The following is a 19,549-nucleotide window of genomic DNA, read 5'->3' on the forward strand; positions in this document are numbered from 1 at the left end:
CAGGAGGAACTATCGATAGTCATAGGATTGTTGATAGTGGAATGTTCATGCACAAGATCAGTACAAAAGAAATTGTTGCCCTTGATGGAGAGAAGAAGCAGAAAAGGGAAACAGACGAGTCTGAGAAAGAAATTGAAAAACTTCGACAAAATGAAAATCATTCCAAAGTTTGATTGTTAAAGGCCTTGATCAGGTCCCCAGGATAGATTTAAATCAATATGTACGCACCTGCAGCACGTCTGAAGTTCAAAATCAACAAGATGAACGTGCAGTGTACATTTGTTCGCGGTGTGATTGAAGAAAATGTGTTTGTTGAACAAACCAACCGGGTGTGCGGATGCCTTGGTGTGGATTAAACAACCGCACACTACTTCTTAAAGAGAAAGATAAAGACCTTCGCTGGTGCAATGTGGAAGACCAGCCGGACCCGAAGGTTTCTGATCTTGTCGCTGTGAAGAGATTACTCAGTAGCTGCAAAAAAAATCGACTTTGAAATCCACACCGGGTGGATATCCAGTTTGGGGAGCGCTCTGTGACAACCGGTAATTAACGCCTCTTAATTACACGACAAACAAATGTTTAGGCGATAATAAATAGTATTTAAGATACGAACTAACTTAATTAGGCTCTTGGTATGCCTAGTAACACCTATCTGACTCTATAGTGCACTTATGGTGATTTGTGGAAAAACTGTTGATCGTTAAGCGGTAACGAACGGACACGGTACAGGATACTGACAACGCCGACAAATAAGAAGTTTATACGTATAATTTAAGCATATGAATGGGGTTTTTTTTTTTTTTTTTTTTTGCGGAAACATTATGCTTTCAAACAACACAAAACGCAAACGGTATTACTGACACTAATTTATGTCTTTTGATTTTTAAAATAATAATTTACGGCAATTTTAGAAAAACGGATTGAAACGACGACCAACGCGTTTTACGCGATTTCACGTAACCGACCAACGAACACGTCAAAAATCAACTACCGGCGTACCTTTGACATGATTTCGATTTTAAAATATACGTTATTATATTTTACGGACCTCGGGTGCGAAAACGGTTAGTAGGAATTAACGGGCCACATAAAACACCCAATTGGGCTTGTGGGCCTTGGGCCCAAGCCCAAAGCCCATTAACTAAAACCCTAACTATATAAGTGTTGTGATAACCTTATCTTCATTTCATTTGAAACCAGACAAACATAAACACACGCACCCATCCTGCTCCTCACTTTCCCAAACCCAAGTTCCTTGTCTGCAACTTATAATCACACACACCAAAACAACACCCTCTCATTTTACTCTGGTGCCACACAAGACCGAAGCCAGTTAATCGGGCGGCTCCCGGTGGTCCTCTTCAACGAGCAGCCCCCTTTTTTTTTTCTTTCGAGTGACAAAACGGATCACCACCACCACCATCATCCGGTGGTGGTGCGGCGGCTACGAAACAGGAGAGAGAGACTGAGAAGAGAGACAATCAGAGACAGAGAAGCAGCGCCGCCGCTCACGACGGCGACAGTGGAGACGACGACGGTGAATTGCTTCTTGTCGACGGGTTTCCGGTAAGAGCCACTCCCCTGTTCTCTGCATTTTTTTTTTAAAAAATGATGGTGAAAGATACTGTTTTTATTGGTGTCGAGGATGACGACAGCGGAGAACCGCCAGCGGCGGTGCTGGGCCGGCCGACGGAAGCACCTGTGATGGTGGTTATCTCTTGTTCCAGATTCGGGTTTGTTTCAAGTCATGGTTTGAGTTTGGTCCGGGTCACAGCCGTGGTTTGGATTAGGCTCGGGTTGGGTTCGGCTCAGTCAACAACTCAACATATTCGGTCAAGTTTTGGAGCGGTTTGTTCGGGTCAGACTTGAGAAGGTTTGAGTTAGTTTAGTCACGAGTCGGTTTCGGTTCGAGAGCTTTGGTTCCACTTGGGTTCGGATATTATTTTCGGGTTAGCTTCGGTTCTGTCAACCACAAGTCAGCAGTTCGAGTTACGGTACATATTTGGTTCAATCAAAGCTGGCCAACGGCTCGGGTCAACGGGTCAGACCTGGTGCGGTTCGGGTTCATGTCAGCGGGTTCGAGTAAGGCGGTCAACAAGGTCAGACGGTTCGGTCCAGTTGACTCGGTCAACTCAGTCGACGTATCGGCACACGGAGAGCGGTAAAGTTTTAACGACACGTTGAACTTTTATATATATATATACGTTAGTTTAAAGTTTTAGTTAAACGCGAACCCGAGCTCGACCGATACATTAGTGATTTCGTTTTATCTTTGGCGCTTTTTACAAAATTGGTTATATTATAATGCTTTGGTCAAAATTTGATATAAATTGCTTGAATTTTTTTTTTTTTTTTTTTGCTGAATATTGATTGAATTTTGACAAAATACTACAACTTTTATTGTCGGGTTATTCCAAAAACAGAGGAAACTCTGTCCGATTTTCGTAAAAATCCGAAACACAAAACATAATTATATTGTTAAACGACACTTGTTGAAATCCGATTCTTTCTAATAGAATAAATAAAAAGACATTTTATTTTTACGACGTTATAAGTTAACGAAAATCCGAGATTTCATTTAAGATAAGTATGCTCATTTTTATCTATTTCCAAACGCCGGTAATTCGATATACTTTGAATAATTTCATATAAAATAAATATGAAGTTTCTATTTATTTCAAACGTCTCGAAACTCGGATATCTTTCATAAAATAAATATAAGTATTTGTATATTTATTTCGAACGCCTAAACGACAAATGATTCATTACCAAATGACTTCAACACATTATTATCCGCGTCGTTTGGATAACAAACAATTGGAGCCGAGCTTAACAAGCACCAACTATATAATTATTTTTTTAATTTATCCACGAGATACGACGATCATATACGTATACGTTTGCGTTGACCTACATATACATACATATATACACATATATGTGTCTACATCTTATAAAACACTACGATGATTTGTAGTATGATCCGTCAACGTATTTGACGACTAGTCGGGAAACGAATGAATACATTATACGAGTCTATAGCGTGCGTTATTTTTATTCGAATATTTAATTACATATACATACTACCTTTCGAGACGACTAGTACGATTCATAAATATATTTATATTTTATATAAATATATATCTTTAACCTCTCGAACACCAAGTATTCCTAAAGATAACAACACTATCCTAGAATCGTTTATTTAACGATTCGGTAGAGCTCGGACACGTAGTTTAGCTACGTCATTTAATTAGAAACTTATAAGCTATTCCTTGTTAGGAATGCTATAGTTGCATGCTAACGAGTTCACGTCTTGGAGCAACACTACGGAAATCACACTTTAGCTAGCTTTGCACAAGGACATCAAGGTGAGTTCATAACCCCCATTTTTTTTACAGTTTTACATTTTTATAAATGTTTTCGGGGGTGGAAAGACATGCAAGTTTTTGCAAAAGTAAATAACTTTTCGATGAACGAAAACACATATTTAAACCATGTTGCAAATGATTTGCAACGAACTTGAATGGTTTACGAACGCTTTATACCAAACATACCGGTTTTACAAAACACACGCGTATCTACGAAACGTGCATGATTTTCATGTCTAGAGACGGGAATGTCCTAGCTACAACAACGAGACTGGGTTTGTCTGCTTACGCAAAACGAGACCACCCAGTGAGTTCATGTTCCCCTTTTCTTTTAAACGTTTTCGGTTTTATAACTCTCGGGGGGAAATACATGTTACTATGGTATGGTTAAGCAACAAAATGAATTAGTAGATCACGTGCGAATAGGCTGATACTTAAAGCACCATTAATCTTGTTTAAGACCACGGAACAAAGGGGGTAGATCTATCGGGTACAGGGCGAGCCCCACTCACGAGTCCTTGTGTGACCACATGGAGTTTCCTTTGTTACCCTCGCCGGGTGGACCGGTACTAAATCGCTTACGGGTTGGTGGCTTCCTATGTCGGCACACATATTAATGTCCTAGCTACACATTAATGATCAACATATTCATTTACGCTTTACATATCGGATTTCGACAGCTAAACTTTCAAATGTCTTTAAGATTCATTTGACACAAACTCACAAATACATGGATTTACAAACATTGGTAACGTTTTCAACTTATGTACAAGTAAGAGGACGAGTTGGTCCTACTTACAAAGACTCTCATGGGCTAGACTCAAAACTTTCATATATCATGTCGAGAAAATGATTTTACTATATTTCTCAACAACTTTTAAACCGGTAAACAAAAAGATTTGTTTCAAAACAAACTATGAACTCGCTCAACTTTATGTTGACTTTTTTCGCATGTTTTTTTCTCAGGTTGCATTTTCAAAACTATGGAACGGTTGGAATAGGAGAACCCATGGGAATTCGAGTACTTAGCGGCGTTCTTTTTCTAGAAGTCTTAGCTTATTTGCTTCCGCTGTGCAATGAAGATACCGGTCCAGTCACGCCAGCTCTGATATTTCGGGGTGTGACAGATTGGTATCAGAGCAATAGGTTTCAGCGAATTAGGTTTCTGTAGAGATACCTAGGCTTTAACCTCACTTTCCTCTGGGGACTTAGATTTTTAAGACTTAAAACACACACAGAACGCCTAGTACTCGAATATGGGTTCCAACCATTTCCAAAACAATGAGTCAACAATTTTGGTTTTAAACAAACACAAGTGTTGTGTTGATACACGGTTCACAAAACAGATTCATACCTTAAGAAAAACTTTGAGAGTTTGGGATAACATGCATTTAGGACCTTTGTAAAGCTTATGTCGAAACTCATTAAAGGTCCTCACTTAGAAACCGTGACTAACAACTCGGGCAAACGCCATTATATTATGTCGTCTATGCTATCTTACTTACCCGAGCAGGTAACCTACGCAGAACGAAACGCTAGTGCACAAGTATACGAAACTTAAACTATACGTCAGCGGATGTCAAAGTATATCACACACAACTTTCGAGACAAGGCCTTGGGGGAAACACAAATGGCCACGACAACAACGATGCTAATACTGTCAGCGGGAGAGCTACCAACCGAAATGCAGCACTTTGCAACGTGATCCTGCAAATGACACGAGTCATGCCGAGGTACGTTAAAACAAGATTTCACAACAGTCGGTGTTTAGTCTGATGAGACTCACAACTACTGGCGTTGCATAAGAAGTCACATGTCTTCGTACTCCCCCTCCCTCATTAATGGCGATTACGCTATGTTCGAAATTCCAGGTAAAGTCCTTAAATTTCTTTTATTGAAATTCCGACTTTTGCATCTAGTGAGTAGATTTTTTTTTTACATTTCTACTTACCTCTAATGGTCTTTGCATCACAAAGATTTTATTTCATGATAGCGAACACTCATTTGCTTATTTCTTAACAAATTCGTACGCTACACATGCATTGTTTTTTTTTTTTTTTTATGCATGTGGTTTCACTTCGAATGGTTGTTTTGTCAACATCTCATGTATTATTTCGCTATACTAAATCTTTGCATTGTATTCTAGACGACCCATCTTGTTGCAAAATGTTGACTCCTTGGTATCGAGTCAACAGATTTCTTGGAAAACCCATTTTCTTCTGAGTGACATACATGGTTTTTCGTTGTGGCCATGTCAAAAATTTCTTATTGATACATGAATTCATTATTGGATTATGTTTCAACCAAGTTCAATTGATTGAACTTGCTCGTAATATATATTCGATTCAAGATTCCATATGATGGATTGAGGCCATCATATTCGAAATAATCCCAACAAGCACTTCATTTGCTGTGAACCATAACATGCTTGTTTTGCCTTCGATTTCATTGATTGTTTCTCTGAACACGATCACCTTGTGGTGGCGTTTTTCACAAGTTTGAAGCTTGCGCTAATCTCGTTGCTGACCTCATGTACGGATTTAATTATTTATTTATTTGTTTATTGATATTAAATCCGCTTTGTCGATTTATCATATTAAAGCAATCTTAACACAATCGTGTGTTAAGATAGTGGTACACAAATTTATGTCATATTCCGGTGTACCTCTTAATGGATCATTCATCATCAATCGAACGTTTTGCGATATTTAGTGCTCTTTCATCTTTGATCGAAAAACATTATTTATTCGTTTCATTATCTATTGAAAATCCTAACAGATTTGTTTGAAACAACAATTCTGATTTACTTTGTTGATCCGTTCATCTGATTTCAAAACACGGTGATACTTGTTCGGTCACCGCTATTATATAATTATTTCATTCACTACGACGCCTTCTGGTGTTGGTATAAACTTGTAGCTTGTGCTAATCACGATCAACCGTCTCATGTGAAACTATATATGCTTTTCGTTTGACATATCATTTAAGTAGTCTTAATGCAACTATGTATTAAGACGATGATACACCAGGTTCGGTTGTGTTTCATTTCGGTGTATCCTTGCAACTCAACAATGTCAACACGTTGATTTTATCTTATTCATTATTTGGTTCAATAGTTGACAAATCATTTTATGATTCTATTTATTTGAGCTTGAAATTCGAGTTTCAATCATACAACAACCAACGCAAGTTTCCGTTGGTAGTAAATTCTATTGTTTCCAAAATTGATTTGCATATTGTGAACGTTCATTTGGAATTCTATTTGGTCGAAATTCCACTTTTGTTGAACCTTGTAAACTTACTCACATTGGTGATAGTATCACTACGCCTTGTTCACTTGACATCGATTTCTGGAACAAACTCAGTTGAACTGTTGGGTTCTTTTTGATGCAAAATGTCTTTATACCCACGTAATTTGAATGAGTCTTGATTCGATTACGCGGTCATTCACTTGGTATTATTCGGACTAACCTAGGAACGACACAACTCTGAGGAGATAACATAGACTAAATTTCGAGGACGAAATTTCTGTAAGATGGGGAGAATGTGACAACCGGTAATTAACGCCTCTTAATTACACGACAAACAAATGTTTAGGCGATAATAAATAGTATTTAAGATACGAACTAACTTAATTAGGCTCTTGGTATGCCTAGTAACACCTATCTGACTCTATAGTGCACTTATGGTGATTTGTGGAAAAACTGTTGATCGTTAAGCGGTAACGAACGGACACGGTACAGGATACTGACAACGCCGACAAATAAGAAGTTTATACGTATAATTTAAGCATATGAATGGGTTTTTTTTTTTTTTTTTTTTTTTTTTTTGCGGAAACATTATGCTTTCAAACAACACAAAACACAAACGGTATTACTGACACTAATTTATGTCTTTTGATTTTTAAAATAATAATTTACGGCAATTTTAGAAAAACGGATTGAAACGACGACCAACGCGTTTTACGCGATTTCACGTAACCGACCAACGAACACGTCAAAAATCAACTACCGGCGTACCTTTGACATGATTTCGATTTTAAAATATACGTTATTATATTTTACGGACCTCGGGTGCGAAAACGGTTAGTAGGAATTAACGGGCCACATAAAACACCCAATTGGGCTTGTGGGCCTTGGGCCCAAGCCTAAAGCCCATTAACTAAAACCCTAACTATATAAGTGTTGTGATAACCTTATCTTCATTTCATTTGAAACCAGACAAACATAAACACACGCACCCATCCTGCTCCTCACTTTCCCAAACCCAAGTTCCTTGTCTGCAACTTATAATCACACACACCAAAACAACACCCTCTCATTTTACTCTGGTGCCACACAAGACCGAAGCCAGTTAATCGGGCGGCTCCCGGTGGTCCTCTTCAACGAGCAGCCCCCCCTTTTTTTTTCTTTCGAGTGACAAAACGGATCACCACCACCACCATCATCCGGTGGTGGTGCGGCGGCTACGAAACAGGAGAGAGAGACTGAGAAGAGAGAGAATCAGAGACAGAGAAGCAGCGCCGCCGCTCACGACGGCGACAGTGGAGACGACGACGGTGAATTGCTTCTTGTCGATGGGTTTCCGGTAAGAGCCACTCCCCTGTTCTCTGCATTTTTTTTTAAAAAATGATGGTGAAAGATACTGTTTTTATTGGTGTCGAGGATGACGACAGCGGAGAACCGCCAGCGGCGGTGCTGGGCCGGCCGACGGAAGCACCTGTGATGGTGGTTATCTCTTGTTCCAGATTCGGGTTTGTTTCAAGTCATGGTTTGAGTTTGGTCCGGGTCACAGCCGTGGTTTGGATTAGGCTCGGGTTGGGTTCGGCTCAGTCAACAACTCAACATATTCGGTCAAGTTTTGGAGCGGTTTGTTCGGGTCAGACTTGAGAAGGTTTGAGTTAGTTTAGTCACGAGTCGGTTTCGGTTCGAGAGCTTTGGTTCCACTTGGGTTCGGATATTATTTTCGGGTTAGCTTCGGTTCTGTCAACCACAAGTCAGCAGTTCGAGTTACGGTACATATTTGGTTCAATCAAAGCTGGCCAACGGCTCGGGTCAACGGGTCAGACCTGGTGCGGTTCGGGTTCATGTCAGCGGGTTCGAGTAAGGCGGTCAACAAGGTCAGACGGTTCGGTCCAGTTGACTCGGTCAACTCAGTCGACGTATCGGCACACGGAGAGCGGTAAAGTTTTAACGACACGTTGAACTTTTATATATATATATATATACGTTAGTTTAAAGTTTTAGTTAAACGCGAACCCGAGCTCGACCGATACATTAGTGATTTCGTTTTATCTTTGGCGCTTTTTACAAAATTGGTTATATTATAATGCTTTGGTCAAAATTTGATATAAATTGCTTGAATTTTTTTTTTTTTTTTTTTTTTTTTTTTTTTTGCTGAATATTGATTGAATTTTGATAAAATACTACAACTTTTATTGTCGGGTTATTCCAAAAACAGAGGAAACTCTGTCCGATTTTCGTAAAAATCCGAAACACAAAACATAATTATATTGTTAAACGACACTTGTTGAAATCCGATTCTTTCTAATAGAATAAATAAAAAGACATTTTATTTTTACGACGTTATAAGTTAACGAAAATCCGAGATTTCATTTAAGATAAGTATGCTCATTTTTATCTATTTCCAAACGCCGGTAATTCGATATACTTTGAATAATTTCATATAAAATAAATATGAAGTTTCTATTTATTTCAAACGTCTCGAAACTCGGATATCTTTCATAAAATAAATATAAGTATTTGTATATTTATTTCGAACGCCTAAACGACAAATGATTCATTACCAAATGACTTCAACACATTATTATCCGCGTCGTTTGGATAACAAACAATTGGAGCCGAGCTTAACAAGCACCAACTATATAATTATTTTTTTAATTTATCCACGAGATACGACGATCATATACGTATACGTTTGCGTTGACCTACATATACATACATATATACACATATATGTGTCTACATCTTATAAAACACTACGATGATTTGTAGTATGATCCGTCAACGTATTTGACGACTAGTCGGGAAACGAATGAATACATTATACGAGTCTATAGCGTGCGTTATTTTTATTCGAATATTTAATTACATATACATACTACCTTTCGAGACGACTAGTACGATTCATAAATATATTTATATTTTATATAAATATATATCCTTAACCTCTCGAACACCAAGTATTCCTAAAGATAACAACACTATCCTAGAATCGTTTATTTAACGATTTGGTAGAGCTCGGACACGTAGTTTAGCTACGTCATTTAATTAAAAACTTATAAGCTATTCCTTGTTAGGAATGCTATAGTTGCATGCTAACGAGTTCACGTCTTGGAGCAACATTACGGAAATCACACTTTAGCTAGCTTTGCACAAGGACATCAAGGTGAGTTCATAACCCCCATTTTTTTTACAGTTTTACATTTTTATAAATGTTTTCGGGGGTGGAAAGACATGCAAGTTTTTGCAAAAGTAAATAACTTTTCGATGAACGAAAACACATATTTAAACCATGTTGCAAATGATTTGCAACGAACTTGAATGGTTTACGAACGCTTTATACCAAACATACCGGTTTTACAAAACACACGCGTATCTACGAAACGTGCATGATTTTCATGTCTAGAGACGGGAATGTCCTAGCTACAACAACGAGACTGGGTTTGTCTGCGTACGCAAAACGAGACCACCCAGTGAGTTCATGTTCCCCTTTTCTTTTAAACGTTTTCGGTTTTATAACTCTCGGGGGGAAATACATGTTACTATGGTATGGTTAAGCAACAAAATGAATTAGTAGATCACGTGCGAATAGGCTGATACTTAAAGCACCATTAATCTTGTTTAAGACCACGGAACAAAGGGGGTAGATCTATCGGGTACAGGGCGAGCCCCACTCACGAGTCCTTGTGTGACCACATGGAGTTTCCTTTGTTACCCTCGCCGGGTGGACCGGTACTAAATCGCTTACGGGTTGGTGGCTTCCTATGTCGGCACACATATTAATGTCCTAGCTACACATTAATGATCAACATATTCATTTACGCTTTACATATCGGATTTCGACAGCTAAACTTTCAAATGTCTTTAAGATTCATTTGACACAAACTCACAAATACATGGATTTACAAACATTGGTAACGTTTTCAACTTATGTACAAGTAAGAGGACGAGTTGGTCCTACTTACAAAGACTCTCATGGGCTAGACTCAAAACTTTCATATATCATGTCGAGAAAATGATTTTACTATATTTCTCAACAACTTTTAAACCGGTAAACAAAAAGATTTGTTTCAAAACAAACTATGAACTCGCTCAACTTTATGTTGACTTTTTTTCGCATGTTTTTTTCTCAGGTTGAATTTTCAAAACTATGGAACGGTTGGAATAGGAGAACCCATGGGAATTCGAGTACTTAGCGGCGTTCTTTTTCTAGAAGTCTTAGCTTATTTGCTTCCGCTGTGCAATGAAGATACCGGTCCAGTCACGCCAGCTCTGATATTTCGGGGTGTGACACGCTCAAATTCCTGGCAATGCACGAAGAAGTTGCAGGATTACGGTTTTGAATTTCTAATCTCTCCTATACTTGTCGATTTTTAAGCTGCTTTTTGAATTATTATCTCGTACAACACTCTTTGGCCAGAGACGTTGATCTTAAATATCACCTCACACGTGATTGTTTCACTATGAAACTCGTCAATGTTGTCATGGTCTGCACCGCTTACCGACGTGCCAACTCATTTTCCCAAAATTCGATAAAATCATTTCTGATTAAAATTAATTTTGGTAAACGGCATTGAGGTAAAACATGAGTTAACCAACATCGGAAAATCATTTTTGTAAATACCTTTGTGTTTTTTTTAAATTTATCATAGTTTGTTGATTTTAGGGAGAGTAAATCCAAAAACATAGAAAAATTTAAAAACACAAAAACAATAGAAAAACAAAAATGAGTTTCTTAGCGAGAAAAAGAGAAAATGATAGTACATCAGTGGTCTGTCGAAACCTCTTCAAATTGAACCTCAAAATGAAAAACGATAAGCAGCTCTATATAAGATATATCGGTAGGCTCACAATCATTTTAAAGTGTGCAGGGTGATATAAATCTTAAATTGACTGAAGACCAGGTGGGAACCATTCATTGGCATATGGTCTTAGTACCGAAATTTCGTTTGAGAGATTGCCGAGGTTCTGAGATATTCGCTCTTTATGCTGCTTATCATCTGGGTATCATGGTTGTATCTTTTACCGAAAAAAAAACGGGGACGCAAGTCTAGATCTTCCATGATACTATACATACGTGTACATACTGCATTCGACCTCAATAAGTGATCAACAATCACATGTCCAACAAAATAAGTGATAATATATCACATTTATCCGGGAGTTAAGTTCATCTCTCTGCTGTACGAAAGTACTGACCTGTTCACGGACTTGCTCCTATGCCCTCATGCATAATGAAAATCAAGTTCCTCATCAATAAGTGATTCTATCACATAGGGCTTGTTTTCAAACCGAAAATAAGTGAGTTTCTCACATTTTCATATACGTTAAAACAGATGATAATCAGTATACTCACCGGTAAGATGAATTCTCGTGCATACCTTGATACGGGAATGTGTCGTGTGTGGATGAACACCGGTCTGTAAGTATAAAGCATACCTTAAAGTATCCCCTCGCCATGATTACATCTGATAAGTTGAGCTTAAATGGACAACAATACCGATAATCGCTATAGGATGCTTATCTAAATGTTAACTAATTGAACAAAAAGAGCGTTTTGGCATGACCGCACACTGATATGATTCTCTTACCCTCGAAACTCGCAAAAAGAATGTCTGTAAATATTTATTTACTGCTTTCAGTTTCTGCGTCTTTGTATATATTTATTTATTGTTTTCCGGCTTTACGTTTGAAAAATGAAAAATTCCAAAAAGATTTTAGGTGTGTTTTAATATAAACTTTATAAAAGCCAAAAAGATTTTGCTTCTTGTTTATTTTTGATTGACCGATGTTGGAACTCGAGTCTATCCTACCCAAAATCCTGATCGAAAGTTAAAGGATTAAAATTGATCATTTTCTAAACTTTCAAACTGTTGTCGGTCGGTAGTTGATTGTGAAATGGTCACATGTGTCGTTTGTTTATGGAAACTATATTCCAAGCGGTTGTTCTCATTATGCGTTTAGATTTCTTGCATGTGCAGATGCTAAAGGCGAGGAGAACATGTTCGATGACAAGCTTCAGAATGAAGACACGACGTGAAGGCACTCAAAAGATAGTGATGATAGAGTTGTCGCTGACCCTTCATCAACACCACAAGAATCTAAAGAATTAAAGATCAAAAGATTCACGAGCATAACTCAATGGAGAGTTCATTTTAAGGGGGAGTTTGTTAACACACTTCCTAAATGAAAAGAGAGTTTGTTGATACACTTTCTTCTTTCGACGCGTGAAGACTTTGAAGATCCTCCGACATGAAAGACACAGAAGACGAACCATCACAGAAGACGAACCATCACGAGTAGCGTCCAAGGGGGAGTTTGTTGATACACTTTGTGTGGACGCGACTCGGCTCGGTTCGACTCGGCTCGGTTCGACTCGGCTCGGTTCGACTCGGCTCGGTTCGACTTGATTTCGACTCGGTTAGGTCCGGCTCAAGCCCGACGTCACGACATTCCTCCGTCGTGCGCCCCAGAGTTCGCCACGCGAAGCACGGAGCGCCGCGAACCAAGAACAGGTGACATATCACCATGACATCATCACTGTGATGTCATGATGATGTCATGTAGTGGAAAATTCATGAAAATATTCATTTGCATATGGATGTCGACGAAACTGAATATGTTTCGTCGACTAGGGTGTTTCGCCGAGGTCTAGCCCTGTTTCGTCGCCTGTTGGGCTTCTTCAGGCCCAATGTTTGGCCCAAGTTTGCTTCGCCGAGTTATGTTTGTGTTTCGTCATAGTTTGTGTCTGTTTAGTATAAATAGCTCTTACAGTTTCTGTGTGAAACTTGGACAAGAGACGAGAGCTGTGACTTTGAGAGAGAGTCTGTAAACATTGTTTGTATATGTTTATATCGTTCTCATCCCTAATCAATAGATATTGAATCGTTTGGTTACGCGTGTTCTTATTAACTGTGTTTGGTTTGCACCGTCACGGGGATTCCGCACCCGTTACCGTGTTTGTGATAAACTAGGATAGGTTTTCGTTATCGATCCACCGGAAAAACGAGACCTACAATCCTACCTAGTTCATGTTGCGCGCAACAGAACGCATCATGCGATAGGTCGCATTATGCAATTTCACCGCATCAAGCTCGCATCAGGTAATCTCAGCGCATCACTATACCTGATGCGTTTTCAGCATCGCACCAAAGCGCATCACGCATTATGCGCGCATCATGCGTGCATTTTAAAACCAAGATTAGTAGATTTAAGAAAGTGATCATATTTAAAAAAGTAAAATTAAAACTAGATAAACATAACTTCCTAGTTTCGGTTAGCATTGGTTGGTTGTTGGACCGGTTTTGAAGGGTTTTTATTTTTATTTTTTCAAGCAAAACATATACATGTTATAGATTACGGGTAAGCATATTTAGGGAAAAAAAAAACAATTCTGAAACTAGATGAATGCAACTTTAGATCAACCCAAGTACCCGACCCAATTGATAAAGTTTGCAAGCTATAATCTATACGAGATTAGAGAAGGAACCTCTACATCTTCAACATGAACACCATTTGGGTGGAGTCTAATAAAGGTGTCATATACAAGCTTGGTAGCTTTAAGTTCATCCTTGGGTTTTGATTCCTCCCATGCCTTCAACAACAGCTCCTTGTACCTTCAATTCAATTATTTTCTTAGCAGAGTAAGGTTGTAATTAATAAACACACACACATATATACATAGTTTTGGTTAAAGGTAGTTTTTTTCTCAAGCTACACCAACGGTTCTGTTTAAGGGTATGTTTGGCAAAAGTAGCTGGTGGCTGGAAGCTGGTAGCCGGTGGCTAAAAGCTGGTAGCTTAAGCTGATAGCTAGTAGCTGTAGCTTTTTAGATATATTTGGTGTTTGGCAGAGTAGCTGAAGCTTTTAATAAAATATATAAAATGACCAAAATAGACATAACTAAAAAATTAAAAAGTTAGTGCACTAAAAAGTTTATTATTTTTGGAAGTTAAAATAGTCATTTTTTCCCTAAAAGCTTCTAGCTCCTTCTAAACGCTACTAGTAGGAGCGTTCAACTAAAAACTTCAAGCTCCTAACCTAAAAGCTTCAAACTACTCCAACCAAACAAGATTTTTTTTCAGTATGAGTTTTTTTTTTTTTTTTTTTTAAAGCGTAAAGTTATAAACTCCTAAAAGCCCTAAAAAAGCTCCATGCCAAACATACCTTAAAAAACTTAAAACTAAAATCCTAAATGTCCTAATAATTTCTGCAATAACCAAACAACACTAAATTAAAAGTATAACTCAATAATCTACTTCTATTATAATAATATGATCAAATATTGGAAAAAAGTAGCAGAATTTTTAAACAAAATAAAATATATGATACATCAAAGGAAACTGTTTAGTAAAATATATATGTAGAACCAACCAGGAGAATGTGTTTAAAAATGAAGATGTGCATATGGAAGCTATTTAATAGAAAGGATGCTAGAAAAATAAGAAAACCATCCCATCCATGATCCATGTGTGTGTTGATATTATAAGTAACATCGTCTACAACATGATTAAAGGGTTAAGAAATTTACCAGCGGATTTGAGTAGATGGCGATGAATATACAAGCCAGGACAGGTATGCAGGAACCTGTAAGAATTAGGGTTAGGGTTGAGAATCATCCAGGCAAATCGTAAGTGATGGAAATTGGGGGTGACAGTATTGTGGATTCCCTTTCAACTATAAGGATGTCGCGTTCAAGGGCGTCGATACCAGAGATGGAATCGGAATCGCTTGAATCGGAATCGGAGTCAGAATTCACCATGTCCACCCACTACTAGAAAATCTGAAATAGTTTTCCTAGAAAATGCGTCATAAAACTGGTTTTTCTACGCATTTATGACAAACACCTGATGTAGGAAAACAGCTCGTAGGAAACCCGTTTTCAACGAATTTCCTACGCAATTTCCTACACATTTTCTACGAAACTACTACGTCGCAAATTGCTACGAATATCCTGCAATATATTTAATTATTATCTTTTAGGATTTATTTTTTTGTGACCCATTTCCTACAAATAAATTAGAAGTGTTGTTACAAATTTCCTAGAAAACTGGGTATTTTTTGTGACCAACTTCCTACAAATAAATTAGAAGTGTTGTTACAAATTTCCGAGGAAACTGAGTATTTTTTGTGACCCACTTCCTACAAATAAACTAGAAGTGTTGTTACAAATTTCCGAGGAAACTGAGTATTTTCTGTGACCCATTTTCTATAAAGAAATTAGAAGTGTTGTTACAAATTTTCGAGAAAACTGAGTATCTTTTGTGACCCATTTTCAACAAATAAATAAGAAGTATTGTTACAAATTTCCTACGAAAACTGAGTATTTTTTGTGACCGATTTTCAACAAATAAGTATTGTTACAAATTTCCTACGAAAACTGAGTATGTTTTGTGACAAATTTCTGACAAAATAAAGAAAAAAGCTATTATGTTGTGACACATTTCCAGCCACCTAATTTATTAAATAAAAAAACCTGCAAAAAAATAAATAATATTTCTGCTTTTTTCTGGCAAAAAATTCCAGAAATAATCTGCAATACCAAAAACCTGTTTTGCAAAATTCACCGAAGTTACAATGACATAAATTCAAAAATCATGCGTTACAACGCAAGTTCCAATATGTTTAAACCATAAGTTAATACAATTCAACATAATTCCAAAAAGATACCAAAAACTAGAAATAATTAGAGGGAGGACGCCAATTCTTCATAAACTCTTGAAGTTGTTTTTGAAGTCCTTCCCTTGCATTCCTTTCTTCGTCAAGACGAGTTGCAAGTAGATCCCTTTCTTCTTCAAGACGAGATACAATTAGATTCCTTTCTTCTTCAACCCGAGCTTCAAGATCTACCATTCGGGTTCGCATAACTTGGGCCTAAAAAGTTGTTAAAATATATATAATTATAATTAGTAAATACATTATATAAAGAAATGTTTTGAGGCAAAAGAAAAAAATACCAAATGGTAACAAAAGTACCTCTTCTTGAGACCGTTGGTACTCTGCTTACGATGGTGCAGACCCGGCACCGCAGGGTGCGACCTTCTCCAATCACACGTGCCCACACCGCAGGGTCATCTGGATACTCACTAAAGTTCGGCCCATAAACATCTTCCATCGCCCTCAAATAACCCCCCTACAATTTATCAAAACAATGTGATTGTAACTGCAATAGATACGCTAAGGTTGGGTAAAAATGTCATAAAGGTCTTATTAAGGGGATATATGGAAACATTCGTAGTTAATATATTATGATATATGTGTAGGAGAAAAGGGGATAGGAAAAATTACCGGAAAACCATTGCACTACAAAGGAATTGTATTCCATATTATCCATAAAGGCTTCTTGGCTGAAGTATGTTCTTATGCTTATCTCAATCAAATACCTATTCAACTTGTAAATCTTAGGTCTGTGTATTAACTATTTTTCGTTGTTGCAGGGAGGTGACCTCCTTAGGAAAATAGATGGTATGTATTATTTTTTTAATTTAAATCTTGTTTTTCGTCAGATTAGATTTGAGATCTTTTGATGGTTTCATTTTCAGGCACAGGTGGGGAAAGCATCTATGGAAAGTATTTCAAAGGTACAACAATTCTAAGAATAATTCAAGGTGTTTTTTTTAGTTTTTATTAGTACCTATCAATCACTCATGTTATTAGTATTAATACTTTCTAACCCATGTTTGTGTAGATAAGAATTTTCAACTACGTCATTCTGAGCCCGGCATGCTATCTATGGGAAATAAAGGCGCAAATACAAATGGATCTCGGTTCTTTTTAACCTTCAGGCCTCTACAAATGCTTGATCGGTACTTCAATTTTCCGTTTTTATTCATTATTCAGAAACTTACAACAAATATCTTTTGCTTACAATGATTGTACTTTGCATATTTATGAGTGCGTTACAAAATTTGCTTGATGGATCTACTGATAATGCAAAATTTGAAGATATCCAATTGCTATTTACATAAAAAAAATCGCTATTTGTCGCCATGACTCATATAACGACACTACGTCGCATATAGCGGTCGCTATAGCCGCTATTAACAACTATGCGTGTCGCAGTTTATATATTTCATATAGTAACAAACTATTTGATAAGTGGTTCTCCAAAAACCACCTTGACCAAGGTATGTATCTACACGTTTTTTATTTATTATATGATCATGAAAATTAATACATTGCTAAGAGGAAGCATAAGAGCAACCTTACATACCAAAATAACTTTTACTTGTACCAGAGGGTAGCAAATTAAAATTTTCAAACCGTTTACTTGTGAAAAGGTCAACCTGTTATATGTTTCATCTTGACTTTTGACCAGTCAAACGGGTAAAAATCTAATTATAAAAGTGGTTGGGGCGAACGGGTCAAAAGTGTCCAAAGTTTATCTTTACACACACACACACACACACACACACACACACACACACACACACACACACACACACACACACACACACACACACACACACACACACACACACACACACACACACACACACACACACACACACACACACACACACACACACACACACACACACACACACACACACACACACACACACACACACACACACACACACACACACACACACACACACACACACACACACACACACACACACACACACACACACACACACACACACACACACACACACACACACACACACACACACACACACACACACACACACACACACACACACACACACACACACACACACACACACACACACACACACACACACACACACACACACACACACACACACACACACACACACACACACACACACACACACACACACACACACACACACACACACACACACACACACACACACACACACACACACACACACACACACACACACACACACACACACACACACACACACACACACACACACATACACAATATGTGGATAATAAAAATAACAACTATAGGTACTTTTGATATGTTTTTAACCTATTTTGATAATTTCTTACATTAAGTAACGATTTTGAACCGACAAAATATTTCGGCTACTACCACCCAAAATGGTATCAGAGCCACCGATATTGCTTTTGCGGGGGCTCTACAACTACACCAACAAATACTAGAAACTGATTTTGACAAATTAATTTACTTAAACATAAAATTGATTGATAATGAAATTAGACTTATTAAGCTAAATACCCAAACTAATTTTATTGAAAGTGAAGTTTTGAGCACAAATACTGATTTTGATGATGATTATATTTCTGATGAAGATTTTAATTTTAGTCACTATGAATGGACAAGTTCTGATTTTACTGATGATGATACTGATTGGCAATATAGTTCTTCTTAATGGAAAACAAAAATTAAAAGAAGGTGAAAATTCTTTAAAAATAGATAAAGATATAATAGAAATACAAAAAACAATTATTTTTTATGGAGATAAAATAATATTTAGACTAGATAAAATTATGGAATTACTTCAATCTGCCTATCCTAGTAGGAAAGATAAAGAAACAATAACTAATTTACAAGACCCTTTAGTTCAACTTTTGCAAAATATGAAGATACCTAAAGGTTATAAAAACAATTAAAATGAATTCAGATACGGAAAGTGAAAATAATATAATTCCTAAGTTAGACGATTCTGAAATAGAAAATTTAACAACAAAAATAGGGGATATGGAATTAAATGATAATTTCATCAATATTAAAACTCAAGAAAATTTTAATATAAATGATACAGCTAGTACAAGCACTAGATTACCAATAAGAAATGAATCTCAAAGACCATCCCTAGGATACGCCGCTATAAAATCAACAATAAGACAGGAAGATAATTATAGACCTTATCCTTCAATGAAGAATGAACCAATAAATCCTTTTGGAATATATTTAGATTTAGATTGTGTTAATAACACGGAAGAAGCAATTGATAAATGGGAAACCGCTTT

The 19,549-nt window shown here is 37.2% G+C and overlaps 1 long non-coding RNA gene across 3 annotated transcripts; it reads left to right on the forward strand.

The window, feature by feature from the left end:
- Positions 1–788: 788 nt before the first annotated feature.
- Positions 789–17,587, forward strand: LOC110915905. 3 transcript variants are annotated; one of them, XR_004884269.1, is made up of 10 exons: positions 789–1,566; positions 1,645–2,161; positions 3,283–3,371; positions 7,592–7,958; positions 8,036–8,552; positions 9,691–9,779; positions 16,876–16,964; positions 17,050–17,077; positions 17,155–17,193; positions 17,301–17,587. It is a non-coding gene; the product is annotated as an uncharacterized LOC110915905 (long non-coding RNA). The 3 variants fall into 3 exon arrangements; XR_004884268.1 differs by lacking the exons at positions 16,876–16,964; positions 17,050–17,077; positions 17,155–17,193; positions 17,301–17,587 and adding an exon at positions 10,747–13,509; XR_004884267.1 differs by lacking the exons at positions 16,876–16,964; positions 17,050–17,077; positions 17,155–17,193; positions 17,301–17,587 and adding an exon at positions 10,747–13,509 and having other exon boundaries at positions 7,592–8,552.
- The last annotated feature ends 1,962 nt before the right edge of the window (positions 17,588–19,549 follow it).

Source organism: Helianthus annuus, chromosome 16 (assembly GCF_002127325.2).
Source record: "Helianthus annuus cultivar XRQ/B chromosome 16, HanXRQr2.0-SUNRISE, whole genome shotgun sequence".
Lineage (NCBI taxonomy): Eukaryota > Viridiplantae > Streptophyta > Magnoliopsida > Asterales > Asteraceae > Helianthus > Helianthus annuus.